The sequence below is a fragment of the Ambystoma mexicanum genome, chromosome 9, assembly GCF_040938575.1.
Source record: "Ambystoma mexicanum isolate Mex_15411 chromosome 9, UKY_AmexF1_1, whole genome shotgun sequence".
Lineage (NCBI taxonomy): Eukaryota > Metazoa > Chordata > Amphibia > Caudata > Ambystomatidae > Ambystoma > Ambystoma mexicanum.
The window spans coordinates 918,651,443-918,678,739 of NC_090931.1; the positions used below are offsets into that span (position 1 = coordinate 918,651,443).

Below are 27,297 nucleotides of genomic sequence, written 5' to 3' on the forward strand. Positions count from 1 at the left end.
TCAAGGGGCCACCTTAGTCTGTCTCCTCGCCTTACTCCATGTAGAGCTGATGCGAATAACATACGAAATGGTGCAAAATGCCAAAGAAGTCACAGATTAATCAGAATATACAACTCTCAGTCCGGGAACCAGGCAGGGCGGATAAGCAACAGGGTTCAAATAGTTGTGTAGTCTTGCTACCACCATAATACCATAAAATAAAGGCAAAGAAAAGAACAAACCAAGTCTTACTACACATGGCGCCCCCCCTTAATATGTATTCCCGTCTGTTAATGTGCAGCTCTTGGGTCTTCGCAATAGCACAGCTCCAAAGTTTCACCAAGGCTGGACTCATCCTTTGGTACATGGCAATACAACCAGTCACCAAAACACCAAATCAGGATTAGAAAAACAAGCAGGAGGGCACAGCAATCTTGAGCACAGCCAGCACCTGACAGCTGTGAAGTTGTCATGAAGTAGACACAGATGACTGAATAGAGTTTTGGGATATATACTTTTATTAATCAAAAGGTGGGTTTGGAAAAAGGCCTAACTTACCCTATTCTAAGGTAGGATTTCCCTACCTAAATGGAACCAATGCTAATCTGTGTCAAAAACCCATGCTTGCCCTCACATCTAACTGTATACAATGTGTAGGGATGTCAGCATCAAATCAGAAGTGTTCAAATAAAAGTTCAGAGCGTCTTCCAGCTCATGGATGGAAAAGGGTTTTCCCTTCCCCAAGGTTCAAATAATTCACATTATCAAACAGATCCCCATACTTTGACTCTCTCAAGGTTCTCAAATAACATAATCTTCCAGATCTCGCAATGTTCCAAATGACACAAATCCCTGGAATACTCCTCAGCTCTTCTAGTTTAGTCACCTTTCACAAAGTTATAGGATTCAGTTCCTTAATTTCAATTCACTTATATCTCCCTTAGTTCAATCACAAAAATGTCTTTTCCTTAGGTGGTACTTGGTCTAGGCACAGTTGTTGGACCACACGGTCCACCCATTACAGGTCATGCAACCAATACACCTTACTTGTATTTGCTTCATAGACATTATTCCACAGTCTCAGCTTTTCAATTAGGCTTGACTTAATTTTCATTCACATATCCTTGATACTTTATTATATCTTGCTTTATCACCATTCACTTCTAGATCTTACTTACAAAGACCTGCATAAGCTTCCCAGTACAATCTCCTGCTAGGAAACTCAGTCTCCGTTATTGTTCTTTCACACAAGCCATCATAAGCTTCCTATTACACTCTCCTGTCTTTCATTGATAACTTGGCTTTTGATAATGCTCACTTGTTTATTGACAATGTCTTTTTGCCTCTTTAACAGTTCCCGGTCCTCTAGTTTTGGGCCTGTAATTGTTACCCACTTTCCCAGCTTCTGCTGTTTATTCGACATGCCCCAGAGTCCCCCTGCATTCTGGGCAGACTTACGGTTTCCAGTCGCGTGTCGGTTGACTTTTGTATGGCACTGAAAAACCTCCTTTGGCTCTGTCTGCCTTGCGCCACCTTTTCATGGCCTCAGGCTCCTCCTCAAAGGACCTCAGTTCACCCTGCTGCCTTCCCTGGAGCACTGGTAAGCAATGTCCTCCCAGGTCCTGCAGGTGCAAACGCCCAGAGAGCTTCTCTCTGCTCCCGGCATTTTCTGCAACTTTCCACAGCACCAGTTCTACTTCTCCCAGCTTGCTCACAAGTCTCGACCTGGCTTCTCTCTGGTTCCTGCTCTGCTGTTGCTGCAGCCTTCTCGTCTTGTGTCCTGCCGTGTTTCCACAGGGAGTCAGAATCTCTCTTGCCATTGCGTCCTCGATTTAAAGTCCCTGGCATCAATTACAATATCAGAAAGACTACACCGCTCAGTGTCAAACCAACAGTATTTCTTCAGTGTTAGATGCCTCTTCCTCGCCTCAGTACCAAAGTAATGCCCGTCTGTGTAAGAGTCATGATAGAGAGGATGTATGGCTCTGCTGTGTCTCTTCCTCGTCCCAGTACCTGATTGATGTCTACTGGAAAATGATGAATGGGAAAGATAGGGAAGGGGCTGATAGTAACCTACAAAGCCCTGGGGGTGTTAGGTTCATTGGAAAAGGGAAATGGAGGATATCATGTCTCACCCAAGTGTGCCTCAACTTCACCTAGGTGATCCTCCCTCACATATCCACCCTCAGGGTCAGGATACAATAGCGACGGTCTTTCCCTGGCCACCTGGGAGGAGGCTATATTGGGGGAAAAGTGAGGATGCCCTCAGATTCCCCACACACCCTCTAAGCGTGCTGTACCCACGCCATTTTGCATGAGCTTAAAAAAAGAATCCTAAGGACAGCCAGGCATCTTCCAGTCTCTGCTTTTCACTTGCTTGCATGCCTGCGCCTGTCTCACAGACCACAGTCTACAATCTACAGGTGGGCATAGGTCAGCGTGAGGCAGCTTGCTCCAATCCAATCCAAACTTCTCATCACATCCCTCCCTATGCAAGCACCCAACACTAGAGCATCAATACTGTGGTGTTAGACCCGAGCAGCAAGACCAGCGTGAACAGTGGGAACAGCCCACTCTCAGCTCCGCTCTGCCACCAGCGCTGGGGAGCTGCTTTATAGGGGACTCAGGTGTCGGCTCTCCCACCTCAGGCTGGATACTCTGCCCCAATGTCAATTAACAGCAGGAATATCTCGCTCTCAGCTCCGCTCCGCTTTACCATTCGCTCACTTTGGCAGTTTGCATGTTTCCTTTGGCTAATAGTTTTTGCAAAGGTTTCAGAGTCCTTCCCTGTCATGGCCGGCACTGGTCTCACTTTATGTTTAGCTGGAATGACTCTGTGACAAAGTTCCATCTTGTGTTCGTATCCCTTGATATAGCTTAGGGTTCCAGAGAAAGTGTCATTATTTTTACTAAGGATGTCATCAGTGGGGTCTTCTTTTGTAAATAAGGGACTTGTTTTTCACTCTTTGGGTCCCATATTATGTCCAGTTTTGCTTGATCAAACCATCCCAACATGGCCAGGCCATGCGACACTAAGTACTCTTATCTAAGTTGTCCATCCCTTGTTGATATCCTAGGAGCTACACTCTTGACCCACCATATGTTTTGGTTTTATGCAAACATTCATTACCTGTATAGTATCCTTGTTGACCATCATCTTGTATGTTTGAAGTGGAATGGCAATGAGGTCTGTTCCTGAGTCGGCAATTAGTGTGTCTTCATTGTCATTTACCTTTGTTATGTAGTGTGGTTTGGTTCTTTTCTTTTCATAATTGATCAGAACGCATCGGACGGTGGTCTTGTCACTGAGTGAGCTGTAGCTATTTTATTTTCCTGAGAGAGTTGCTGCTGCATTGTGATTCCTCTGTTGACCTTCCTTAGCAAAATGTTCTTGCTTTCAACATATATTGCAGACTGTATTTCTTGCGGCAAACCTGGTCTTGCCTCCTTGGTGATCTGTACTTTCGCAGTGGTGACATGATGGATTGTTGCTGTGCCTCCTCGCCTTTCGACTGTCTACGGAGTCAGGACTTCTTCTCTTGTGTATGACCGCTGGCGTCAGGTCGAGAGCATGCATCTCTGAAACAGTGCTGCTTGCTGCCGCTTTGTACTCTCTATTAGATGTTTCTTCGATTGATCTGGTTATTTGAAGTTCTCGGTCTTTGTTCAATATAAGCCCCTCATCTGTTTTGCTGCTGATGGTATGGACAAGTAGCATGATATGCGATCTTCAGTGTATCTTCAGTGTATGACTTGGAATTGCTCATGGCTACATGTTCTCCTAATTTGACAATGTAATCTTCTGTTGCTAACCAGAATCTATACAACTTTATTTTCAGAGACACTATGTTCTCTTTACTGTCAACCCTCTTCCCCAACCGCCTTACTCCTTCTTTGAAGCTCTCGTTTTCAGTGTGTGCAGTTGGGGCAGGTACATTTTGCAAGACGTTTAATAGTTTCTGCCCTTCTACACCCAACGCATTGAGCAGCATGGCCTTTTTTCTCACTGCAACACATTCAGTGCCTCTTTTCGCGTCTACGTACACAGTGATCATCTGGTGCCATTGGTTACAGATGGCAATGGCAAGAACTGCGGAGGCCTTGTTGCACTTTGCATGTTGAGGGAGCCTGTGTTATGTCTCGTTGTGCTTGGTCGCCAGTGTAGATCTTTGTCTTAAAAATGGAGAAGAGGCAGTGGTTAGACTCTACCTCTATGATTTATCCACCATGTGTGATGAAATGGAAAGCCTTTCATCAGGGTTCCAGTCCACGCTGCTATATCAAATCTCCTTTGTCTTTTGGTAGCATTCCCAGACTGCTTTGTCTGCAGAAGGTGGAGTGTGGACTGGAAGTTGTAGAGGGCCCTAGCAGAACCCACTCAGCCCCACACCACTTCTACACCAGCAGTTATCCAAATCAAAAAGGTATCAGTTCTTTGGTAGCACCACCTGAGGGCAGCCTATATTTTTAGGAGGAGTGTGAGCTGAAACAGTTGCAATACAAACAACAATAGTACGGTGCTACCAAAATGCAAAAAATGTCAACCAAGGTTCAAGAAAAATAGGGACTTAAATAAAACAATCAGTGCGCACAACTATTTCAAAACACTAAAGACCCACCCCTTTCAAAGAAATACAGAGAATGCAGACTTGATAGGATAGGGCACTCTGTGTTGATAGGCAGGGGTGTACTGGCAAAAAATGTCACCAGCAATGCCAATGTTCAAGTGTATGTCTTTAAAACACAAGAAGGGGGGACTTAACAGTTACAATGGTCTCTAAGTGTCTTAAGGCAGTAAAAAGAGTTACAAGCTACTTCTGGGTTGCTGGGAGGTCTAATTCAGGACCTCCAGGGACAAGATGAGTCCTTTGTTCCACAATTCCATTCTGGGAAAATGGTCTGGCACCTATGGGGGGGGGACCCCCACCGCCAGTGAGCAGGATCCTGGTACAGAGGCAGCAGAGAGGCTTTGGTCCACAGCAGTGTCACCCCAATGTTCTCTGGGGATGCTTAGGGGGAGCATAGCTTTCCTCTGCCTTGGAGCTCCATGCCTTCACTGTTATGGCAGAGGACTTATAATAGACTGTATCCTCAACAGAGTTCCATAGAAGCCTTTTTCTTCTTCTGAGAGTCTAAAGATGAATCACCACAGAACAGGATTTCCTGCCCTTGTAAATATAATCTGCTGCAGCAGATTCATCAGATCCACAGCAAGCCTGTTGTCAGGGGTCCGTTTTAGGCTGCTGTAACAAATATCCTTTGCCTTCTGACATTATACCCAGAATGCTTTGTCTGCAGGAAGTAGAGTGAGGGCAGGAACTTGTAGAGAGCTCTATCGGAAAAAAAGAAATAGTCAAAACCCTCTCCTGACCTACCCTTCCATCTGAGCTACTCTAACATCACGTCTGCTGACTTCAAAAGACCTACAGTGATTAGCACCCTTTTGTGAGAGTAGATTTGTTATGTCAGGGCTGCCTTTGAAGCACCATTTCCCAGGGGACCTCCCGTGGAGGGCTCCTGTGCCATGGGAGAAAGGTATTGACCTTCCACGAGGGTATCCAAGAAGCAGCTTCATGGCTAATGTCCCACAGGGCTGCTGCGGAGACAGTCAGACCAGACAGTTAATGCCCATTAGCCCTGTCATGGCTGAAGCACTGCTCTCCAAGCTAACACAATAGGATATCAAAATGTTGTAGCTATATAATTGTGCGACCACAGTAGCCACCATGTCATAAACAAACATGGCTTTTATGTACAGTTCAACATGCCATCAGGCTGACTAGAGTACACAATTATTTAGTTTTAAATCAGAGGTGCAGATTTTTAAAAAAAATCCTTTGTTTGTTGAAATGTTGTGTTCCAGCAGGTGCCAGGAATGCACATATGACCTTTGAACATTCCCTGCTGCCAATGCAGGGCTTTTGCTGGGGATGTCAGGCGACTGTCCCAGAAAAGGCACATGAGTGCATTATGTTTTTGGCATGGAGCATTATGAAAGGGAGTCTGAGTAATAGAGCCCCCCTTTCAGAAACCAAAGAATTACCTGCACCATTCAATAATACCAATAAAAAAGCTATGTCTTTTACAGATGGCATTCTGTCACAGAATGCAAGACAATTTGCATTATCAATGCAGATCGCTAGTAAAGGCCCTCAAGGGTCTGTAGGGAAAGCACCAGTGAAAGCCTCCTTCATCCACCAGTCCAGTGCTCCAAATGCTGTTGTATGCACCTGCTCCAGTAGATGCATGCACCCCCACCATCACCTCCCAGGAGCTCTGCCTCACAGAGCGTCTGATACAGATATCTTCTGAATGTACATGGATGGCATCAGCGTCTTTCAATCTTTTCAGTTAAAATGGGCCCCAGGCACTGCTGTGCAGCAGCTGCTCCATGCTGGCAGTCTTATTCTACAGAAATAAACTCTTTTCATTCTGGACATTAAACATGCGCAGTACCCACATTACAGGCTTCCTTTAGGCAGCACCCTCCTGCAGAGACGTATTTACGGATGTATATGAATTGTTCGTATCTATTTGCCCGTGACTGATTTGGCTGAATTTTTTGTGGCCGTTTTGAACGCAAATATATGCGGGGGAAACCCATCACCCTATATTATTTATTACCCTAAACCCACCCACCACATACATTTGCAGTCAAAACGGCCGCAAAACATTTGGTTGCGGGCAAATCGGCCCCGGTCAACTTGGGTAATGCCGTATTTACAACAAGGCCGACTAGGCCCAGGGCAGCAAATTGCCAGAGGAGTGGCATTTTATTGCAGTTTATTTTAAATTTACTGATTGTCATTTTTTAAATATAAGGCCAATTTTGTTTCTCTCATTCTGGCTGATCCACAACACTGTACGAGCACTTTTGAGCTGTTAGCAGTCATTCCACTCTGGACAGTTGAAGTCATTCCTGGCCAAACATATATATACTTGATATTTACAAAAGCGTTATTGTTAGGGTGACTTTTGTTTTAAAAAGAAATTGGATGCGTACCAAACCCAGCGTGCTTTAGGTATTTAGTTATTCAGTCACACAACTCTCACAGACATATATGACAGATACAATGCTCTTTGGTCATTCTTATCTTCCCAAAATGCTCTTTAAAATGCAAAACAGCCAAAACCTCATTGGTTTTATTGGTGGCACGTCACATTATCTTTGGAGCTCTTTCTAATCAATACACACATACACTCTGTTAAGCCATCACTTTTATATTCAAATACATGACATGTATTTTGAAACCTTTGGGAAAATGATGGTTTCCCATTAGAAAAGTAAAGGTTAAAAATGATTATTCATTTTACAATATTAAACGTATGCCTATGCTTCAGTCAAACACAAAGTTCCCACAGGTGGCACTAAAATGATGTTCAGAATCCGACACTAGTTTCCCCTCCCTGACCCCATATTTCAGAGGTCTGTGACCACCCAAAAGGTGCAAAAATAAAATAACTCATAGAGAAGTTAAAATGGCAAAGAGTAAACCTAAATGCACAAGTGCATCAAGGAAACTGTGAAAGGATACCCAAAGCCATGGAAGCCTGTGAACAAAAATGTTGTGCCGAAGTACACACTGTTTCACGGCTGTAAAGGTGTCCCATAAAGATATCCATTCAGCCGTCTTTACAGAAGCTGCTCAGTGCTAAACGGGCAAAGGCCATCCTTGCTGGTTTATCATGTGTCTTTGATGACATTCTGCTGCACGCTCAGTACTACCAGGGGAACCAACTGCAAAGTATGTCACACAATGCATAACTGTGATGTTTATAAGTAATCTTTACATGAATTATATTTTAAAGACAAGGTAGGACTTTTAGTGTGGGACAGTACTTACAACGACAGCAGGACATCTATATCTATACTCACAAACCTCAAAACGTTCTTATGTATTGTACAGTCCAACCATTTGAAATGACCTTAAATGCAAGCGGGCAAGACCCATATCCTAAACCACACCGATAAAGGTAATATTGTGTTGAAACGCCCGATCCATTGCTCAATTTTGCTCTTAGAGTGTTGGGTATTTTGAGCAATGGCACAAACAGCAATGATGTAAACAGTATGTACCACTTAATTTGTTATAAAAGGTGCCTGCATTGTGCAGCTATGAGGAATGCTATTGCTTCCCGCACATGAATGTTCAAGATCACCCTTATCCATTACTCCACCGTGAGAACGCACAGCCAAAGATTCCAAGAACCTTCTCCTTCTGTCTTTACTCTACTGAGGTGTCTATGACCAGGCAGAGTTTACACACTTCACTTGTGATTTTGCCATATTGTAATGGCATTCCAGCCCAAGGGATTGGAGGTACATCGGCTGCAGCAGGCCTTATTTTCATTTTGCCCCTTGCGAACACCAGAGCTGTAACCATGAAAAGGAGGTTGAGTTATTTGTATTCAACATACAAACTGTACCATTTGACAAGACCGGATGTAGAAAATCCGTTAAGTTGTATTACTATTGCAGACCAGTCTTGGTGTTTCTCTTAGAGTGAAGGAGGCAATTTGTGAGAGAAACCAGATATTAGCATTGAAACCAAAATAGCTCATTCTACCCTTCTCACTTGTGTCCAGTTGGCAGACATCTAATTTTTGTATCGTTTCCTCTAAAAAATTATTTTCAGACCTAACTGAAAGTAGACAATTGGCTGTAACAAGTATTTCGAATGGATTGTGTCCTTGAACATATTCCACATCTTTGACATGTAATGTCCACAGCTGTGCTACTTCGGCAATTTTTCAGCAGAGGGTGTCTTGCGTCAATGGCATCGGGTTGATGTTCCTCGAAGGCCTCCGTCGAGGGCGATGTCACCGGATGTTATAAATAGGATGCACGGCACCCGTAGCCTCAGTTCTGTTTTTTTCCACAAACTTGTTTGCTTCGAGAACTTGGCGCGCCTCGTGTATTCTTCGTGAATATGTCTTCTTCATCTACCCCTCCGACTCTGCGTTCTGGCTTTAAGACTTGCCGGGACTGTAAGTCTAAGATGTCGATTACGGACCCGCACCGCATTTGTTTGTGGTGTCTGACCGAGAGTCATGAAATCAACGACTGTTCAAAATGCCAGTCGCTGACTGCTAAGGCCTTGTGGGAGCCTAAGGGGAAGTTACAGGTTGGTCGGTGTACTAAACCCAGTAAGTCCCAAAAAGCTGCAAAAGGGATGTTCACCGACAATTCGAGGGGTGACTCTCCTCGTCGGAAGGAGTCCCGGGGATCTCGATCTTGGAGTGAGTCCTGCCACCCGTCCTCCTCGTCTCGGCACTCCCGGAAGCGGCGTCACCGGTCACCTTCCCCGTCCTCGTTGGATGATGGCGCAGTGAGGAAAGTGGCTTGTCCCACTAAATCCTCGACTCCTGAGGAATGGGAGGCCTTCATGGAGCAAATGCTGGCAATTTTTCAATCCCAGAGTCCAGTTCCGTCCGCGCCTTTGGAAGAAGCTGGCAGGGAACTGTCTCAGTCCGATGCTCGTGTGCCTTCATGCCCGGATCCTCGGTGCGATACACATCGGGAACCATCGAGGTTCAAGTTGATCGGCAGAGATGTGCTAGGTCCAGGTCTCGGTCTTCCGCAGAAGTCTGGTAAGGGCTCGAGGTCGGCGTCAACTCTGTCAGCGCTGTGTCCGTTCAATACAGAGGTCAGAGCTTTGCCTTCACTTCAGCCCTCGGTGCCGTCAGCGCCATTGTCGATGTTGAAGCCGTCGGCGCCCTCGATGCCTTCAGGGTCATATGGCTGGAATTTGCCGATGGAGGTCCCTGGTACTGTGGATCCGCCAAGGAAGGCTAAATCCAAGTCGGTGAAGTCTGTTGGGGACACTCCAGACCCACTCCTGTCCCTAGGCAGGAGTTCTTTCTTCCTCTGGGTGATATCTATGAGGATGAGGTGAGGTCAGATTTGGAGTTGGACCCTGCTGAGCCAGATGTGGCTCCTGTCTTTTCCGGAGACATTCAGTTGGAGGAGTTACACCAATCATTACATGATGCCAGTGGCTTAGACACTTCTCCTGAGGTGGAGTTTGGCAGGTCTGGGCCGGGGGCGCATGTTGAATCCTCTTATAGGAGACTGATGGCTAGGGTAACTAAGTATCTTGGTTGGTCAAGTCCTCCAGATGCATTTGTTCAGGATGACTTAACTGATATTTTATATCAAGGTCCGTACACTGACCCAGTGTTGCCTTTTCATTTTCAAAAGGGTGGCAGCAACTTGGCAGACCCCAGAGTCCCTTCCGTTGGTTAACAAGTCGTTAACTAAAAAAATCGCCCTTCCAGTAGTAACCCCAGCTACCTATCCACTCACCCCACTCCCGAGAGTTTGGTGGTTCAGGCGGCTATGGCCACCTTGAGGCAAGCGGCGTACCCTACCATCCTTCCTGATAGGGATGACAACCGCTTCAATGGTTGGGCACGCAAGGTGTTTTCTACAGGGAGTATGGCGCTGAAGTCCGCCAACTCCACTTGTGCCTTGGCAAGATTTTCACACACAATGTGGAATTGCGTCTCTCTAGCGGCTGAGCATATTCTTGAGGGGGGAAGAAAGGGATGGGTTCCTTGCTCTCATGCAGGATGGCAAGGATACCATGTGTGAATCCCTTCAGTCTGGGTTGGACACGGCTGACAGTGTTAGCCGGTCCATGGCTGCGAGAACCGTTATACGCAGGTTTCCGTGGTTGCAGAAGTCGGGTTTTGCTCCGGATGTACAGGCCCGCCTTCTGAACATCCCCTTTGGTGGCTCTCGCTTGTTTGGCAGCAAGGCTGACGAGAGCCTTGAGAGGTTGCAGACCTCCAAAGCTGCTGCTAAATCCTTGAGCGCAGCAGTGCATTAACCTCTGCTTTTTAGTCCTAGGGGACAACAGCGGAGGGTGGGGTTCCTTTTGTTACTACTCCTCTTTCTTTGCTAGGACGAGAAGGGCTGCCAGTCAAAGGGGTCAACGAAAAAGTACCTGTGGTGGTCAGGGAGATAGAGGTGCCAAAGCTGCTCAAGCAACTGCCTCTTTGCCTTCAGGCACTGCAACAGCTGATCCAAAACAGCTATGAGGCGATGTTCCATTGTTCGCCGGTTGGGGGCAGACTGTCTCAGCATCTCGAAGAATGGCGAGCTATTACTTCGGATGCGTGGGTTCTGGATACAATAGCCGACAGCTACTGCCTTCCCTTGATAAAGCGGCCTCAGGACAATCCACCGGGGAGTCTCTCTTTGAAGCTTCTGTATCGGCTCCTGGTGCAGGAAATCTTGACCCTGCTGGAGAAAGGCACTATAGAAATAGTGCCTGTAGCGGAGAGCAACAAGGGATGGTATCCCCATATTTTTTGATTCCAAAGAAACACGGGGAACTGAGACCCATCTTGGACTTGCGTTGGTTGAACAAGTTCCTCAGGAAGCACATGTTAAATATGGTCACTCTTTCTCAGGTCCTTCAGGCCCTTCGACTTCAAGATTGGTTGGTGTCTCTGGACCTACAGGATGCTTACTTTCATGTGCTGATTCATCCAAAGCACAGAAAATACCTGAGGTTTGCAGCTGGCAACTCGCACTTTCAGTTTCGGGTCCTGCCATTCAGATTGACCTCTGCCCCGAGGGTCTTCACCAACCTAATGGTGATGGTGGCAGCGTATCTCAGGCGAGGGGGGATTCACGTCTACCCCTACCTGGACGACTGGCTGATCCAAGCACAGTCTCCCGAGCAAGCTCTGGATCATCTCAACCTCACCTGCCGCTCCCTCCACAAGCTGGGCTTCTCCCTCAATTTCAAGAAGTCGCATCTGACGCCTTCTCAACAGCTCCAGTATATCAGGGCTGGTTGGACACGTCCTTGGGAAAGTGCTTGCCTCCCAAAGTAAGGGCTCATTATATTGTTCCTGCTGGTGGACAAATATCAACATGCCCAGAGTCTTCCGGCTTTCGTATTCTTAAGGTTGCTCGGCCTCATGATCCTGTATTTTTTCTGGTGCCAGAGGCCAGGCTGAGGATGAGATCCCTGCAATGGTTTCTCAAGATGCAGTGGTCCCAATTCTCAGGCAAGATGTTGGATCCTGCCAGGTTCCACTCTCGGTCTTGCAGGATCTTCTGTGGTGGGCCAGCGAAGGGAATCTGATGAAGGGGGAGCTATTTTGGCAACCTTGGCTGGAGGTGACAGTGGTGATGGACACCTCACTCGCAGGATGGGGGCTCATGCTGACGATCTGACTGCCAGTGGTCGTTGGTCTCTGTCGGAGTCCAAACTCCACATCAACCTGTTGGAGCTGAGAGCCATCGGGCTGGCACTGAAGGCTTTTCTGCTATCTGTGCGGGGGAAGAGTGTCCTGATCATGATGTACAACACAGTGGCCATGCATTACCTCAAAAAAAAAGGGGGGTTAGGGTCACTCCCATTGTGCAGCGAGGCAATGCAGCTCTGGTTCTGGGCAAGCCAGCAAGTAATTTCACACTCAGCAGTTCATCTGGCCAGAGAGAAGAATGCGGCGGCAGACGCTCTGAGCTGGCAGAGCACAATCTCTCACGAGTGGGAGTTGGCTCAGGAAGTCCTTTTGGAGATGTTCGCCCTTTGGGAAACCCCTCAAATGGATCTGTTTATGACTAGTGCCAACCGGAAGTGCGAGAGATTCTGCTCAAGGGAATTTCCTCCGAGAGGAGCCTTAGGGGACGCATTTGTCGTGGATTGGTCATTCCCACTTCTGTACGCATTTCCTCTGGTCCCTGTCATTCCTCAGGTGCTAAGGAGGTTGCGGCGGTTTGGATCCCACGTGATCCTCATTGTTCCGGATTGGGCCAGGAGAGCGTGGTACCCGGACCTTCTAGAAATGTCCATCTGCCCTCCACCCCCTCTTCCCTACTGAGAGGATCTTCTCTCGTGTGAGGGGGTAAGTGGGTCAGGGTTCGTCATTCAGAGGCCAAGACTCTCACCCTTCACTCTTGGTGTCTGAAAGGTTGTGATACAAGGATTGGGACCTCCCGGATGACGTGATGGAGGTGTTGCTTTCAGCCAGGCGGCCGGCAACCAAATCCCTGTACCGTTGCCTTTGGCTTAAGTTTTGCGACTGGGGCAGAGGACACAATATCAACCCTTTTCAGTGTTCCATTCCCATGGTTCTGTCTTTCTTGCTTTATTTGGCCCACAGGGGTCTTCAGGTAGGTACCATTAAAGGTTACCTGGCGGCGCTGTCTATCTTCAAGCGCTCGTCTGAAGAATGTTCTTATTTTAAGATTCCTTTTATTTCCAATTTCTAAAAGGGCTCACTAATGTGTTCCTGCCGTCCCCATTTCTGGTGTATATTTGTATTTGTATTTATTGATTTTTAGAGTGCTTTACACCAAAGCGCTGTACAATTGAACAACTTAATACATGAAAGCATAAACAATATAACGGTAGAAGCAAACTACAATATGAATCAGTCAACAAAACAGTGAGAAGAGCAATTAACTGAAGGAAATAGGGAGAATAGTGGAGTAGGACTGTGTGGGGGAGGGGTGATGATGAGTAGGAGGAGGGAAGGGGAAAGGTGAGAGTGGGGAGGTAGGGGAGGGGAGGAAGATAGTCAAGGGAAAAGATAAAGGAGGGAGGGGAGGCAGGAAGGGGAAGGGGTTTCAAGTAGGAGAATGGAGAAGGAGAGATTTAAGGGAGGTGCGGAATGAGGAGAAGGTCCCGGTATGGGATCTGAATTTGGTCTTGAAATTCCTAATGGGTGCTCCGTTTGCACCTTTCCACTCTTGTCCTTTGAGACTGTTGTCTTTCAAGACGGTTATCTTGGTTGCGGTTATGCAATCCCGCAGAGTGAGTGAATTGAGGAACTTTCATCTAAGCCGCCCTTTACTGTGTTCTACAAGGATAGGGTTGTACTAAGGGTACGTCCATCCTTTCTACCTAAGGTAGTGTCTGAGTTTCATTTAAGCCAGAAAATGGTACTTCCTGCTTTCTATCCTTCTCCTCATCCTGGTAAGGAAGAGGAGAAACTCTATAAATTGGACCCCAGGAGAGCTCTGAGCTTTTATATTTCTAGAATGTCCAGGGTCAGAGTGGACGATGAACTCTTTGTGGGGTACGCTGGACACCGATTGGGACAGGCTGTTACAAAACAGATATTGTCTAGGTGGATTATGCTCACCATTACTGAATGTTACAGATTGGCGGGCAAGGACCCTCCTGTGGGGTTGCCAGCTCACTCCACTAAGGGTGTGGCTACTTCCACAGCCCTGCAGCAGGGAGTTCCTATTAGGAATATTTGTGACGCAGCGACATGGGCTTCTATTCATACCTTTGTCAAACATTACTCCCTGGATACACTCCATGGTCAAGATATGGCATTTGGTAAAGCGGTTCTTTATTCTGCCATCTGATTCGGTAATCTAAATTCTTCTCCCTCCTCCATTTTCTGGTACTGCTTTGGGAGTCTGTCAAAGATGTGGAATACATTGGAGGACACAATCCAGAACAAGTTACTTACCAACTGGTAACGTTCTTTCGACTGGATGTTCCTCCAACATATTCCACATCGCCCTCCCGACCTGCCCCTCTGGAGATTTTCCTATGCTATTGCAGCTTGCATTCCCTCAAGGCTATGTATACTCATGCAGGCAGTGTGTACAAGCATGTCACACGGTATGGAGGAAAAAACATAAACTGAGGCTACGGATGACGTGCGTCCTATTTATAACATCAGGTGACGTCGCCATTGACGGAGGCCTTCAAGGTACATCGACCCGACGCCAGACACCCTCTGCTGAAAAATGTCCAAAGTAGCACAGCTGTGGACATTACATGTCAAAGGTGTGGAATACGTTGGAGGAACATCCAGTCGAAAGAACGTTACCAGTTGGTAAGTAACTTGTTCCTCTAGTGCATTCAACTGTAGAACACACGGCCTTCTCCAAATCTTGGGCAGCAGAGATCTGAAAACACTCTTTCAACTGAGATAACATAGAAGATGACAGGCTAGAATTAACAGTTAGGAAGCAACAAGTTTTTAACCCCTGCAACCTTAAAAACGTCCTTACAATTTTATGGAGCCAAAAAGGTGGACAAAATGTGGGTGAAGGGGCATAGTTTGGTCAACGTGGACAGAGTTGGTTGAAGGGGTGGAATCTGGTGAAGGTGCAGAGTCTGGCAGAGGTGGAGCAAAGTTGAGGGGGGGCTATGCACTTATTTGGACCTAGGCAGCAGAAAGCCTAAATACGCTACTCCCCTGCTGTCAAAGAGCAATTGATAGATTTTAACCAGACATTTAGTGTTTCTGCCTCCTTGTAGCTGCCTGTCCTGTAATAATTTGCTGCTATACAGGACCTCACGCATGCGTTTGACCTTATTATAATTTAAACACCCCACAAGTGCCTCTGACTGTTTCTCCCAGCTGTAAGGCAAGGGGGGTCCAAACATCATGTTGAATTTGGGCCCCATCCGCACTGACACCATCAGCCGTCCCTGGTTATGTGCTGGATAAATGTTTTGTCTGAATAAAGCCACCTGTGTCTTGAAAAACAAAATATCACGAAGGAGAACACTAGTGATAAAGAAATCAAATTATATTTAACATAAATTGGAAAGGGGAAAATGTGGTTTTAGAAAAGTATCAACATTTTCCATACCAAAATTGGAATTAGTATGCACGGGATTACTCTGAAATGATGACTCAAGTAGGATCTTCTTACCATTTGTGTTTTTAAAAAGTTCAGAATCTTCAAATGATACTTAAAACGGTTGTACATATGTTTTTAAAACCCCAATATTTGCAAAAAAGCTTAAGAACAACATGCACAGAAGCTGTGTCATATTTGTTTTAAAGCTGCACCAGAGAAGAATTTCTATAAATGTGGGTATGGGGGGAACGAAATTGTGGAATGTGTGTGCTTGTTTGAACACAAAAGTTTCATTTGATTTAAAACAATGATTCCTACGAGTTTGCAGTGTAACTTTATGCGCCCCTGGAAGCTGCCAAGAGTTAGTATTGTAACACTGTATAAGACACCAGTGCAAACAATGGTAGCACTACACAACACAGCGAAACAATGAATGCTGGGCCTGGCTATTGATTGCAGAAGTGGGTGCACTTCATTTTGTGTTCAAAGATCAGTTTACTTCACAGCGTTAACCTTCTGTCGGGCAAGCAGCGCCATGTGTCTGCCCAGGTGCCCTGTAACCCACCCCACTCTCTGACATCGTTAAAACTCATTCATTGTTAATGTTGCACCTCCCTGCCTTCTGATCGCCCCCTGGCTTCTTGCGAGCCTCCTGTTTGAGAACTATCGACAGGCGCGGTCAGGGGATTCGTGGAGAGACTGTCCGCTGTTGTAGCTGGGAGGCGACCTCAGCTCTCGCCCGGCTGTCCTGGAGCGGCTCGCGCGGCGGGGCCAGGTGGTCTTTCCGCCTTCCCTCATTCATCATCCGTCGCGGCGGTTTGCGTGACCTGGAGCAGCGCCAGGGAATCGCGGCTGGACTTGCACGTCTCGGCGCGCACGGCTTGTTCCCGCTTTCCAGGGCCACTGCGTGCTGAGTGCTTGAGGTACTTTCTGCAGCCATTCTTGTTTTTCTCATGGACATGTTTTGAATGGGGTATTTTTCGAAGCGGGGTGCAAAAAGAAGCAGGTATTTAAAGCAAACAGTGTCACACGAAGACACGCAAATATAGGAGTCATATTGGAAGATTGTATTTTAGATTTCCTGTTCAGTTTGTCTCTCCCTTGTTAATGTTGATATGTTGGGTTTCCTACATCGACCCTTCGGTGGGCTTCTGGGGGTCTAGCACTTCAAATGGTGGGGAGGGGCTGACTTCAGAGACTGTGTGGGGGTGTGTGGAAAACTTGTGTGTGGTGGGGAGGGCGTCCTCCCCAAGAAATGTTTGTGGGAACTAGTGTCAAGTTAGCAACCAATGGTGCACATTCGAGCAGATTGAGCCACAGACACAGTCTGGAAAATTGATGGGACTGAAGAACAAAATACATATTTCTGTCGGTGCCTGCCCGCACGTTAATGTTGTGGCTGTGCTGTGATATATGGTTGTCTTTGTCAACTGCTAGTTTATTGTGCATTTCCATCCGTATTATACAATTTTCCTATTTAAGTCGGAGCATCGCTAAAGATGGAGTGTCTTTGGGATGTGTAAAGGAAGGCCCTGAACAGCGGACTCCAAATTGTGGGCCCTGATGTTGTGCCATGGCATAGTGTAACATGACTTAGCCTATCAAGGCTTCTAGCCTTATAGGACGAAAATTAGGTCATAATCGTGGGATAACGATCGGCCACCCAGGGGCGACATTTTAGGGGTAGCGGAAGTGACATCACAAGACCCTTGGCCTCGTATGACATAAGAGGAAGTGATGTAATTTGACCCTGCCCCCAAGTGACATCACAGGCAGTGACAGTAAAATAATACACACATCATCTAGCCAACAAAAATCTCCGTGGGATGACTTCTTTTCATTTGCAAAAGGTTCATCGACTGACGACAAAGTTCTAAACTCACCAAATCGAAAGTTACATAACGAGGAGGCGCTACTATGGTGAGCGATTTGCACAGCATCAATGCATATGATGTACCCCAAAAAGAAAACCACGAGGCAGTTGGTATTCCCTGCTGCAAACATGGAGCCTACACTGTATCCCAGAAGCCACAGTAATGCAAATGTGTACTTTGTCCACAGAAGAACAAGCCTGACCTAACTGCCTTGAATATATCAAGGAGCCATGCCACACTAAAAGAGAAGAAACGAATGCATGCCTGATTCCTAGGAAACTCAGCACATCGATTCAGGGGGCAATTTGATTCAGCATTGTGGAATCACAGCACTCGCATCCTGTGTGGCCCCTTAGTTTTCCGTCCTTGTCTGCTGACGAACTGGAATAAAAAAGGAAGTTCTTTGGCATCCTTAGACTGCATAGGGCCAGATATCACGCGTCGCCAGCATACATACACAGAGAGAATGCTATGCACCAGGTGCAGCCACAAAGGATGATTTATAGCGTCACATCACTGAGGACGTCTGGTTTGATGCAATCACTCTGGTAGGCGTTGGCCCTGAACACTGCAATCCTACATCAGAGGAGGCAGGTCACTCATCTTCTCGACACTTGGCCTGTGGCCATGTGAAGTTACTAATACCACTCTGGCCATAGGTCTTAGCCACCAGCACGTGTAGACCACCATGCCACCCTCACCATCTTCCCCTCAACAATAAGGTGGAATCTGTGGCCCATGGATGAGCAAAATAGTGTTCAGTTTACTCTGTGTGACAGGGAAAAACAATCGTGCATCACTCATCTGCTCTAGAACAAGGTCCTTTTTTCAGATAGCTGCATACTCCAAATCCTCTGGGGGTAGTGCGGAGGGACTATTACTGTACCCCCTCGCCCCCCACATGCTCTTTACAACATGTAAAGCCCTGTATGAGATGCAAGCCAACATGACACCTGCAGACAGAAGAAGACAGCCAAATAAAATAAACATGTTGCAGCTCTCCTCAACCAATAAGATGTATACCGCAATGACCATTCCTCTCTGCAATGTTTTCCTTCTCATTTTATGGGGTATTTTTTACCATAATGCTCTAGAACAAAATAAAACACGTATGCAAATCCATTATATATATTCTTTGTGTTATATATATATGCTAGTTAACCTGTTGGCTGGCAAAATTGATAGAAACCGGTTGCTTTTACATCTTTTAATCTTTTAATTCTGAGCTTCCTACAATGTTATACGGTAAAGACTTCATTATCTGGCATCTGACTGGTAAGAATGGAAGGTGTTGTTATGGATAACAACAGTGCCAATTTGACTTTGATGAGGTGCTAACAGTAACTGTTGTATGTTTACTATAACATGTGACGTGTTGCTAGTTTATGACAAATTGAATGTATTTTGATATGATTCTTTTATGTAAAATAATTGTAACAGTTGTAAAAGTTCTTTGGAACTAAAGACAACTATAACAATAAAATAAAATAATAACATGATCTGGCATCATTAGAGAGCCAGGTGTTGTCAGATAATAAAGAATGCCAGTGTAAACCAGACGTCGGTTGACCGAGCCAGATAACAAAGCAAAACGGTCAGATAACTAAGTGTTCTGGTCTGTGTGCTCGGTTAATCAGCTCCAAAACGTGTTTTAACCGACATTTTGTAAACCTGAACCATTACTATTCAAGGCTGGCAACGCAGGTGCTGGTTAATAGAGCGTTCCGGTTAAGAAAGCTTTACTTCTGTAAAAGGTTTGCCTTTTTCAAACTTAGATGGATTTGCGGTCGAGATTCAGGTGTGCTCAGGTAAGTACTACAGCCTCGTGCAGGGATCAAGTGTTGTACTTATTAGGAGTGACATCATCATGCCAGAATTATGGCCAGTTGTTGCTGTGAGGGATTCCTGGGAGCTGTCTGATTTCTCTGGCCTGCAGTGCAAACTGGGCTGCCTTTCATTTGTCACGGCCTCCCCAAAACGGTGCAGTTCAGAGACATGAAGCATACATAGAACGAGAACCATTTAAAGGGTTCTGGTGCCAAATGGATTCTGCGCACAGAGCGTCATTGAATGCCCGCAGTGCCGAGTTGGTGACGGGAAACCAAAATATGCTAAAACATTTCATTTGCTGCTGAAGAATTATTATTGTGAATAGCTTTGCAAATATAAAAAGGGAAAGTACATCATGGGGGGAAAATGAAGGGAGTAATGCTTATTGGTAAGTTATAGTGTCAGATTAGTTCAAAGTACTTCGGGTAGCTCACGCAGAAATACAAGAGCTCCACAGGATCACGCGTGAAGTGATGCAGGTGACGTCTATCGGCTGCGCCATAGTGATGGGGAGCAGACTCGGCAGAGCTGCAATCAGACGGGGAAAAACAGCAAGCAGAGGGAAAAAAAGCCCAGAGCTCCAACATTCTCAACCAATTGATAATGTTTTATTTTAAAGACATTCAAATCAATTTAAAAATCAGGGGCGGGATAAAGGGGTTTAGGAGGTTCTGTGTTTTTCTTCCTGTTATTTCTCTTTGTTGTATGAATTACAAATGGTTAATAAAAACTTATTGGGAAAAAAAATCATACTTTGTTTAGTTTCGCAACAGAAAATATTCATAATAGCAATAAACGCACCCACAGGTGATTACAAACTTCTGGCCCAATATACAAAGATGTTTTTGGCTCATGTCCTGGACTGCTCTAGCAGCGCACCCCCTTGCGTCATGGTTGGACCTCAGCCTGCGTGCAGGCCAGACGTCGCAGCCAGCCACTCAGAGATTCCAGATCAGGCCAACGACCAGTGGAGGGCCTCACCTGCGGCTCGGTCGGTGGCCCCCTACTCACACGCTGTAATGTTTGAAATGATGCAGCCTGCAGATCCACTACAGCGATGGCGGGCGGGCTGCCTGCTGCTCTCACACACGATTTTCTTTTATGTCACAGGTGTCATGCACTGTAGTGGTTTCTTGCGAATCATGCTTGCTCATGTGTGACAGTGCCATGGAGATGGGGAGAGGCCCGTGGGGGCTTTCTGTAAGCGGGCACTCCTTTTACGTACTGTGAGAGTGGCGAGGCCCAGCTTGTGGGCAGAAGCACAGTTATATTATGACCAGCCGAGTGGTGGAAAAGTTGTGCAAGGGAAGGGGATTCATGCTTTTTCTTTAAAAAAAAATAAACAGAATAGTATGATTTCAATACGTCGCATCCTTCTTGTAACAGACCGAGACCGGCGTGCCGGTTGGTCCGGGGTCAGTCAGAAGACGGGTGCGGCAGCTGAGCAAAAACAAAATGGAGGGTGCCCTGGCGGCCCGTGTCGTGCAGGTTTCATATTAGTCCTGCCACGCCCTTTGAAGTGTCGTGATTGGACAGGGGTTGCAGCCAATTGGACAGGGGTTGTAAGCTAAGAGCCAGGGGTCACTATATTGCCCACTGGCAACCCCAGAATGAAACCCATTCCGCCACCAAGTAACCCAAGGTGAAGCCGAGAGCCATAAATTGGGAAAGGTCATTATCCCAAGCGATAATGGTGCACAAAGTGGTATTAGCAAATCATGTTTCTGAGTTTTCGTGGGAGAGTAAACAACGTAAGTTTAATAATGAGAAAATAAAATGACAAACTCAGTAAATTTAAATGGGGTTTTATTTTGTATTATTTAAATAACAAGGTGTCTTCATAAATTAAGCATTTCAATTGCAAACTTTGTTAAACCTGAGATGGTTTAACAAGAGCATGCATTAGGGGTCATGTAAAGTAAACGGTTTCTCTATAAGGAAATAAAAGCATTTTCCCATGTTTAGCTTCCCTTTGGCATGTTAAATATGACGTCGCCGTAAAATAACAGTTCCTGTGTCTTGTTGAAAGACGTCTTGCCTGGAAATTGTATTATTGATTTGCTGTCTGCTTTTGAAGTCAGAATGTTCAGAATGCAGTCAATACCAGTAGTTATTGACTGCTTTCTGAAGATTATGAGTGGCTGAGAGGATATCAATAACGATCTCCATGCGCTAATATGGCATAACTGGACAAAAAGGCCAGAGAATGTGTTGCGTGCATATAAACAAATAACTGTGACCAACTGCAATGTTTCCAAAGTGAAAAAGGCTGTCCCCAGTTGATGGTGGGCGGTCTGCTGAGCAAGAAACCGTAGCAACAAGCACTCCAAGATCTCTCTACCTCAGACTCTAACCAACCATCTCATCTCACTGAGCCCATTTCTGGCAAAATCAGGTTGTAAAGTGCTGCACTGCTCTTGAGCTAGGTTCACACTATAAGCAATAAAATAAATCTTGACGCATAACTCCAGTACCATAGCATAGATTAGGACAATAGAACATAACCCCCAGAAGAGCTATGTGTCAACCCTTTATTTCCCTAAACACCACACCAGCCACTACAGATATATCAATGCAAGTCTCCGCGCTCTCCTAAAGCACTATTCTGCCAGACTGCACAGACAACTGCACAAAAAAGTACACTATCAACCTGGAGAGCACAATAACCACTGTTCCAGATAACTCAAAAACTGTGTAAGATGTACAGATCTGCACACAGAATTGCAAAAAAACAACATTGACCTGCAGCCGCTGCTCCTGTGTTAGCAGACTATCCCTCATCTTGAAAATCCTGAAGTACCCTGAAAATGGTCGACGTGCTGTATAACGTAGCGCAATGGGACATACGAAGAGCTTCACTCACTCCTGTGAGGCAGAGATCCGGCCGGCGCAAGTAATTCTGGTGGTTGGCTGCACCAGGGGTGGAAATGAATATGGTCTCTGCTGCACTCAGTCCACTACACTGGAGTCCCTGGTGCACTGACGGCCTGGTGAGAGTATATGGATTCACCTGTCAAATCAAGAAATGTGTGACTAAGGGATGGCCAATGCTACAATAACGAAATTCTAAGTGGCAGCCTTGGGGTCCACCAACAGAGGAGCATGAAGAGGTGCCATTGTGTCCACTGTACGTGAAGGTTTTTCCCAATAGTGTGAATCACATCTAAGGACTCTTTTACAGGTAATGCACAATGAGATTAAATGATTTGTCCAAGATCAAACACTTTGGTTAAGCAGTGAAGAAAGTCATTTCACCCGCTCTTCAATTTAGGCACCTGACAGCATATCTTCCAAGATCGAGTTAGTACAAATATTTGTTTTGGCTACAGTAATATGGTTTTATGGTGTTTACTTGCAAATTACACAAACCACCCAACGCAACCAACAATGTGTAAAGCTGTATATACACGTGTTATGCCAAAAACAGTATCATTCTAGCTGTATTTTTCACATCCCGCATGGTGTGACAAAATGACTGCTGCTCTGCATGAGTCGGGCATGAGTATTGACTAAAATGCCTACTCAGCCCAACACTACTGCTAAACCCACATTGATTCAGCCATAAAGGTGAACAAGGCACAACCTGAACGCTAAACTTCCTTTGCCTTTTTTGGGTAGCGTGGGCCGAGAGTAGGCTGTACTCTTAAGAAGGGGATGTGAGCTGGTAAGAGTAGCAACCGAAACACCATCAGTACAAATAATCCAAAATAAACGAATATCAAATCAAAGTTCTATAACAATAGGCCCTTTAATGAAACAAAAAATGTGCACAACTAATTAAAAACACTAAACACCCCCTAGCCCCTTTGTTGGAGAGAGCACAGAAAAGGCAGACTTTATAGTGAGAAGGGCCCTCTGGATATTGTAGCTAGGGGAAGGACAGGCAATATTTCAGCAGCAATCTTATTAAAAAGAAGATGTCTTTGGAAAAAGGTAGAGCGTTGGGTCTTACAAGTCACTAGGGCCCTCAAAGGCAAGCTAGGGTATCGAGCCAGGTTTAAAGGCACTTCCTGAGGTGGGGAGCCAGCGTCGGGTTGGTAAGCTTGGTCGACTGGGTGCGGTTCACAAGCATCAACCGTACATGGCACAAAGAGGTTTGGGACAGGCAGGAGATATCTGGGTCAGTGTAGCTCACAAGTGGTTCAATGGGGGAATCAAGGCCCAGAGCTGTTCCTTGACCTCTGGGTTGCTGGGAGGCCCTCCCAGTGTCCCGAGGGGCCAGATGGGTCCTTCATGTTTGCACCTTTCAGTTACGAGGCTGTGGAGAACAGTTGCAGAGCTCTACTTCCTCCAGTAAGCTGGGCCCTGGATACCAGTGCCTCAGTTGCAGTAGGCCTGGTACAGGCAGCTGGTCACCCCAAATATGCTAATGGGATGGGTAGGGTGCAGCGCTTATGGAGCCATCTGTTTTCACCTCTTTTTCAGAGAACATTTGAAACCTGGGAGGTGTCCAGGCCAAACAAACCTGAACGAACAGAATCCAGTCCTGCCATGGATGAGTCAACGCTCCACGTTGAGAACTGTATGATACCAAATGTCTTTGAGGCTAATAGTTGTGTGATCTCACGAGCTGCTCTGCCAAACAGGCCCCTTTGAGGCACATGGCTATCATTTTGGGGAAAGGGGAGTATTTGTCTACAAAAGGCCATGCCTCCACCTGTTTAGAGTTAAGCTGCAGCGGTTGTACTGACACAGGCTGGAAAGGGCAGGGGATTTCAAGAGACGATGTCAGGTGAGTGACACGGTTGCATTATACCCATAGTAGGGAGCACTTTATAAAAAGGGGTTTTCATCAGCAACGCCCCCTTTCAGATGCAGAATTACCAGCATCATCCTAAGTAATATAAACCACAGAATTGCAGGCTACACTTCCTTCACAGGGGGCCAGTCTGTCACACATGGAAGCTTAAAGTCCTCTGGTGCAAGCCAGCTTTCTTGCATGGCAAACCAAAAGGTCGCATGGCTATAAACTCAGCTTTACTTTGTGGCTCACTTTCTTGCCATTGCCTTCTTGACTCAATGCGTTGTTAGGGCATATAACCTGCTCACGTACATCCCAGTAAGACTCTTCAGCTGAGCTTGTATGTTAAACTCTGCCATAACTCTCCCCTTCCCATGTGAAGCCAGACACCCGAGGACTGCTGTCGAGATAAGTGGCCTCCTGTCCCCTCTATGTGAAATGTCGGCAGTAAGATGCCGGCTTCTTAGGAGGTTGGCGAGTAGATTCATTAAGTTTACTTCAATCTGCTTTAAATGACTTAAATCCTGAACACCCCCGATTTATAGAGTTGGGTGTGAAAGGTTAAGGAATAGAATGTATTGATTTGCACAGTCTTACCTTCTCTGGAATTCCAGTTTTACCACATCGCTGACAGATGTTAAAAGTAGCAGTAATCATGTCTTCTTGTAATGTCTTTCTCGAAACTGAAAAACAATGGACTGGAACGCTACCCAGAACAACGCAAATGGTTATGATTCATCAGCACCCTTGGTGGGGCGCTGGCGAAAAAAGATCCTCGGAAGCCCAGGTTTCGAGCTGCTTGGGCAGCTATTGCCCCTACCCTCCCTTTCCCTGCTCCCCCTTCACCAATTAGCACCTGTGTAGTTTACTACACGAGTGCCAAAGGTGACTTTTTTGGTTAAAAAAGAATAAAATAAGCTAACCTTTCTTGCGTGGCCCGGCACCGTGCTACAGATCTGACCCTCATGCCCCCGACACGAGGCAACACGAAGGCAGAGAAATGACAGATGTGCCTCACTCCGAGTCCCATCACCACAATCATCGATGTATCGCAGGTGTGAGAAACCTTAGCTACTCAGACAGCCGTTCAGACCGTACCCAATCGATGATTTGGACGATATGGAAATGAAATCGATCAAGCAAGTAGATTGACTGCAAGGCCAGAAATCAATGACGTCATCACTGACATCACGACATAGCCGCACTTATGCATGAAGTACATATCCATCCTTCCATTCATGAAGCTACACAAACATGCACTAGTTTATTGCATATAGGCAAAAAACACATGCTTATGACCCACGTAGCTAGAGGAAGGACACACATGCATATCTCTATATTCACATCCTTCACCAAAGCTGAAACCGCAAGATGCAAATTATTCCTACATTTAGCTTGCACATGCTTGACTGCTACTAACAGAGAGAAGCCATAAGGAACATTATAGAAGCTATAGGCCTATGAAACAAATAGAGAAGGAGAGACAGGCTTTGGGTGCATGGAAGGGCTGACATGATCACGGCAGCCAGAGGCAACCAGAAACAAGGCACCCAGCCAAGGACAAGTGTAGATGGGAAAGTTCCATCTGTCTTTGCTGTCCCCCATGAAACCCTCCTGTATTCAGCTGCATTGGAAAAATCAGGCTAACATCCTCATAATTACAAAGTGGACAGCTTCATTTCAGGGTCTCAACATAAATGACCCGGCCGATCAGAACAATGCCCATTCAACCGAGTTAGACGAAGAGGACTGTTGCCATCGAACCAGAGGGGAAGTATTGTCCACGAACTGCCACCTGAATGCACTCACCCAGACTTAGGTGATCAGAGATGGCAACATTGGAGAGCACTTTGCACCTCCATGTTCGTTCCCATTGCTTTGAAAAGGTACACTCATTCTGGTAACCATCCAGGACCTGAGGGATGGAAGGACACATTCTACGCAATCCCAGAGTTACTTTTTACGTGGGGATCTAATTTGTTGCAAGGGCCAATGGTCTCTCTGTGACCCTGCAACATTTTAGATTGATACTAGTAAAGGTGGTGTTGGGAGGAGCCACTAGATATGGCTATCCAATAGTAGAAATAACCCTTATAGTTCCTATATGTAGCTCACCCAAACTGACCAATGTGAATGTCTTATCGATTTCTGGGATGGAACCTGAAATTGTGGCATCACACCAGAATAAAACCGGGTGACACATGCTTGGAATCTGAGAGCTTCGGAGGATACACTTGTGTATAAGCACGTTATAAATGCCATATCATATCATATCATATCATACTTGTTTTTCTGGTGTCATCCCTGTCATTTTTTGTTTACTAAAAAAAGAATTAACTTTGCGCCATGGCTGAGTCTACCATTCTTGTGGCGGTTAATCTTTGATGGGCCCAAGTATTCTCTGCTGATAATTGGGGTGACTGCTAGGGAGCCCCGGCCACATCTATACAACGCAGTGCTGCTCTTGCGAAGTCCGTTTTCATATTCATGATGTTACAGTCATCAACATGGAAATGGACTTCCTTTCTGCAGCACTGCACGGCACTGTGTCGTGCAAGAAAGGAACATTTAAAAAAAAAGACATCATTAGCACCCGTGTAGGGAACTACACCAGTGCTAATGCCGATATGCCCTTCGGTGGCATGCCAACCCTTTCAGTAATGATACCACAGCCCTCGTTAAGGCACCTTTGCTGCGCTCATGCCATTAACTTGGGTGGCAGGCCTTACCTACAGGGTCGGCCCACCACCTTGTGGTGTATCGCCTCATTCAAAACCTCCCAGCCATCATTCATCAGCAGTGGCAGAAGTGTGCCAATAAAAGTACTCGAACTGTGACTCTGTCATTTGGCACTGTAGGCGAAAACAGGGTGCAACACAGGGGAGTTGCTAGGTCTGGAAAAGACCCGGGGCTAAGCTGATGTCGGAACTGTTGGGACATCAGGGGCTATAGTCCCCTTAGCCCCCCCCCTTAGCAACGCCCCTGGTGCAACACATGTGTCTAGCGATTGCAGCCTGAGCAGGTTGATCACCAAGTGGGTTGAATGGTAAAAAGGAAGTCACGTGTATTGTTCTTTCTTTTTGTATCTCAGTCGCCCAGTTACTTAGAACATTTATGTATCACCTTGCTGAAATCAATGTCCTCTACTCGCTGGTCATAACTCCGTTGGAACCCACACTAACACCTACCTGAACAAATGCTTCCTCAACAGGGCCATGACAGTAGAAAAACCAGCACTGCAATTAAAAGAAATTGGTAACATATGCAATAGCCTGGGCGCCAAGTAAGACTGAACG

The 27,297-nt window shown here is 46.0% G+C and overlaps 1 protein-coding gene across 7 annotated transcripts in view; it reads left to right on the plus strand.

The window, feature by feature from the left end:
• Positions 1-27,297, plus strand: part of ZNF385B (zinc finger protein 385B) — a 1,357,263-nt gene that overhangs the window by 1,015,641 nt on the left and 314,325 nt on the right. The window lies entirely within an intron of this gene.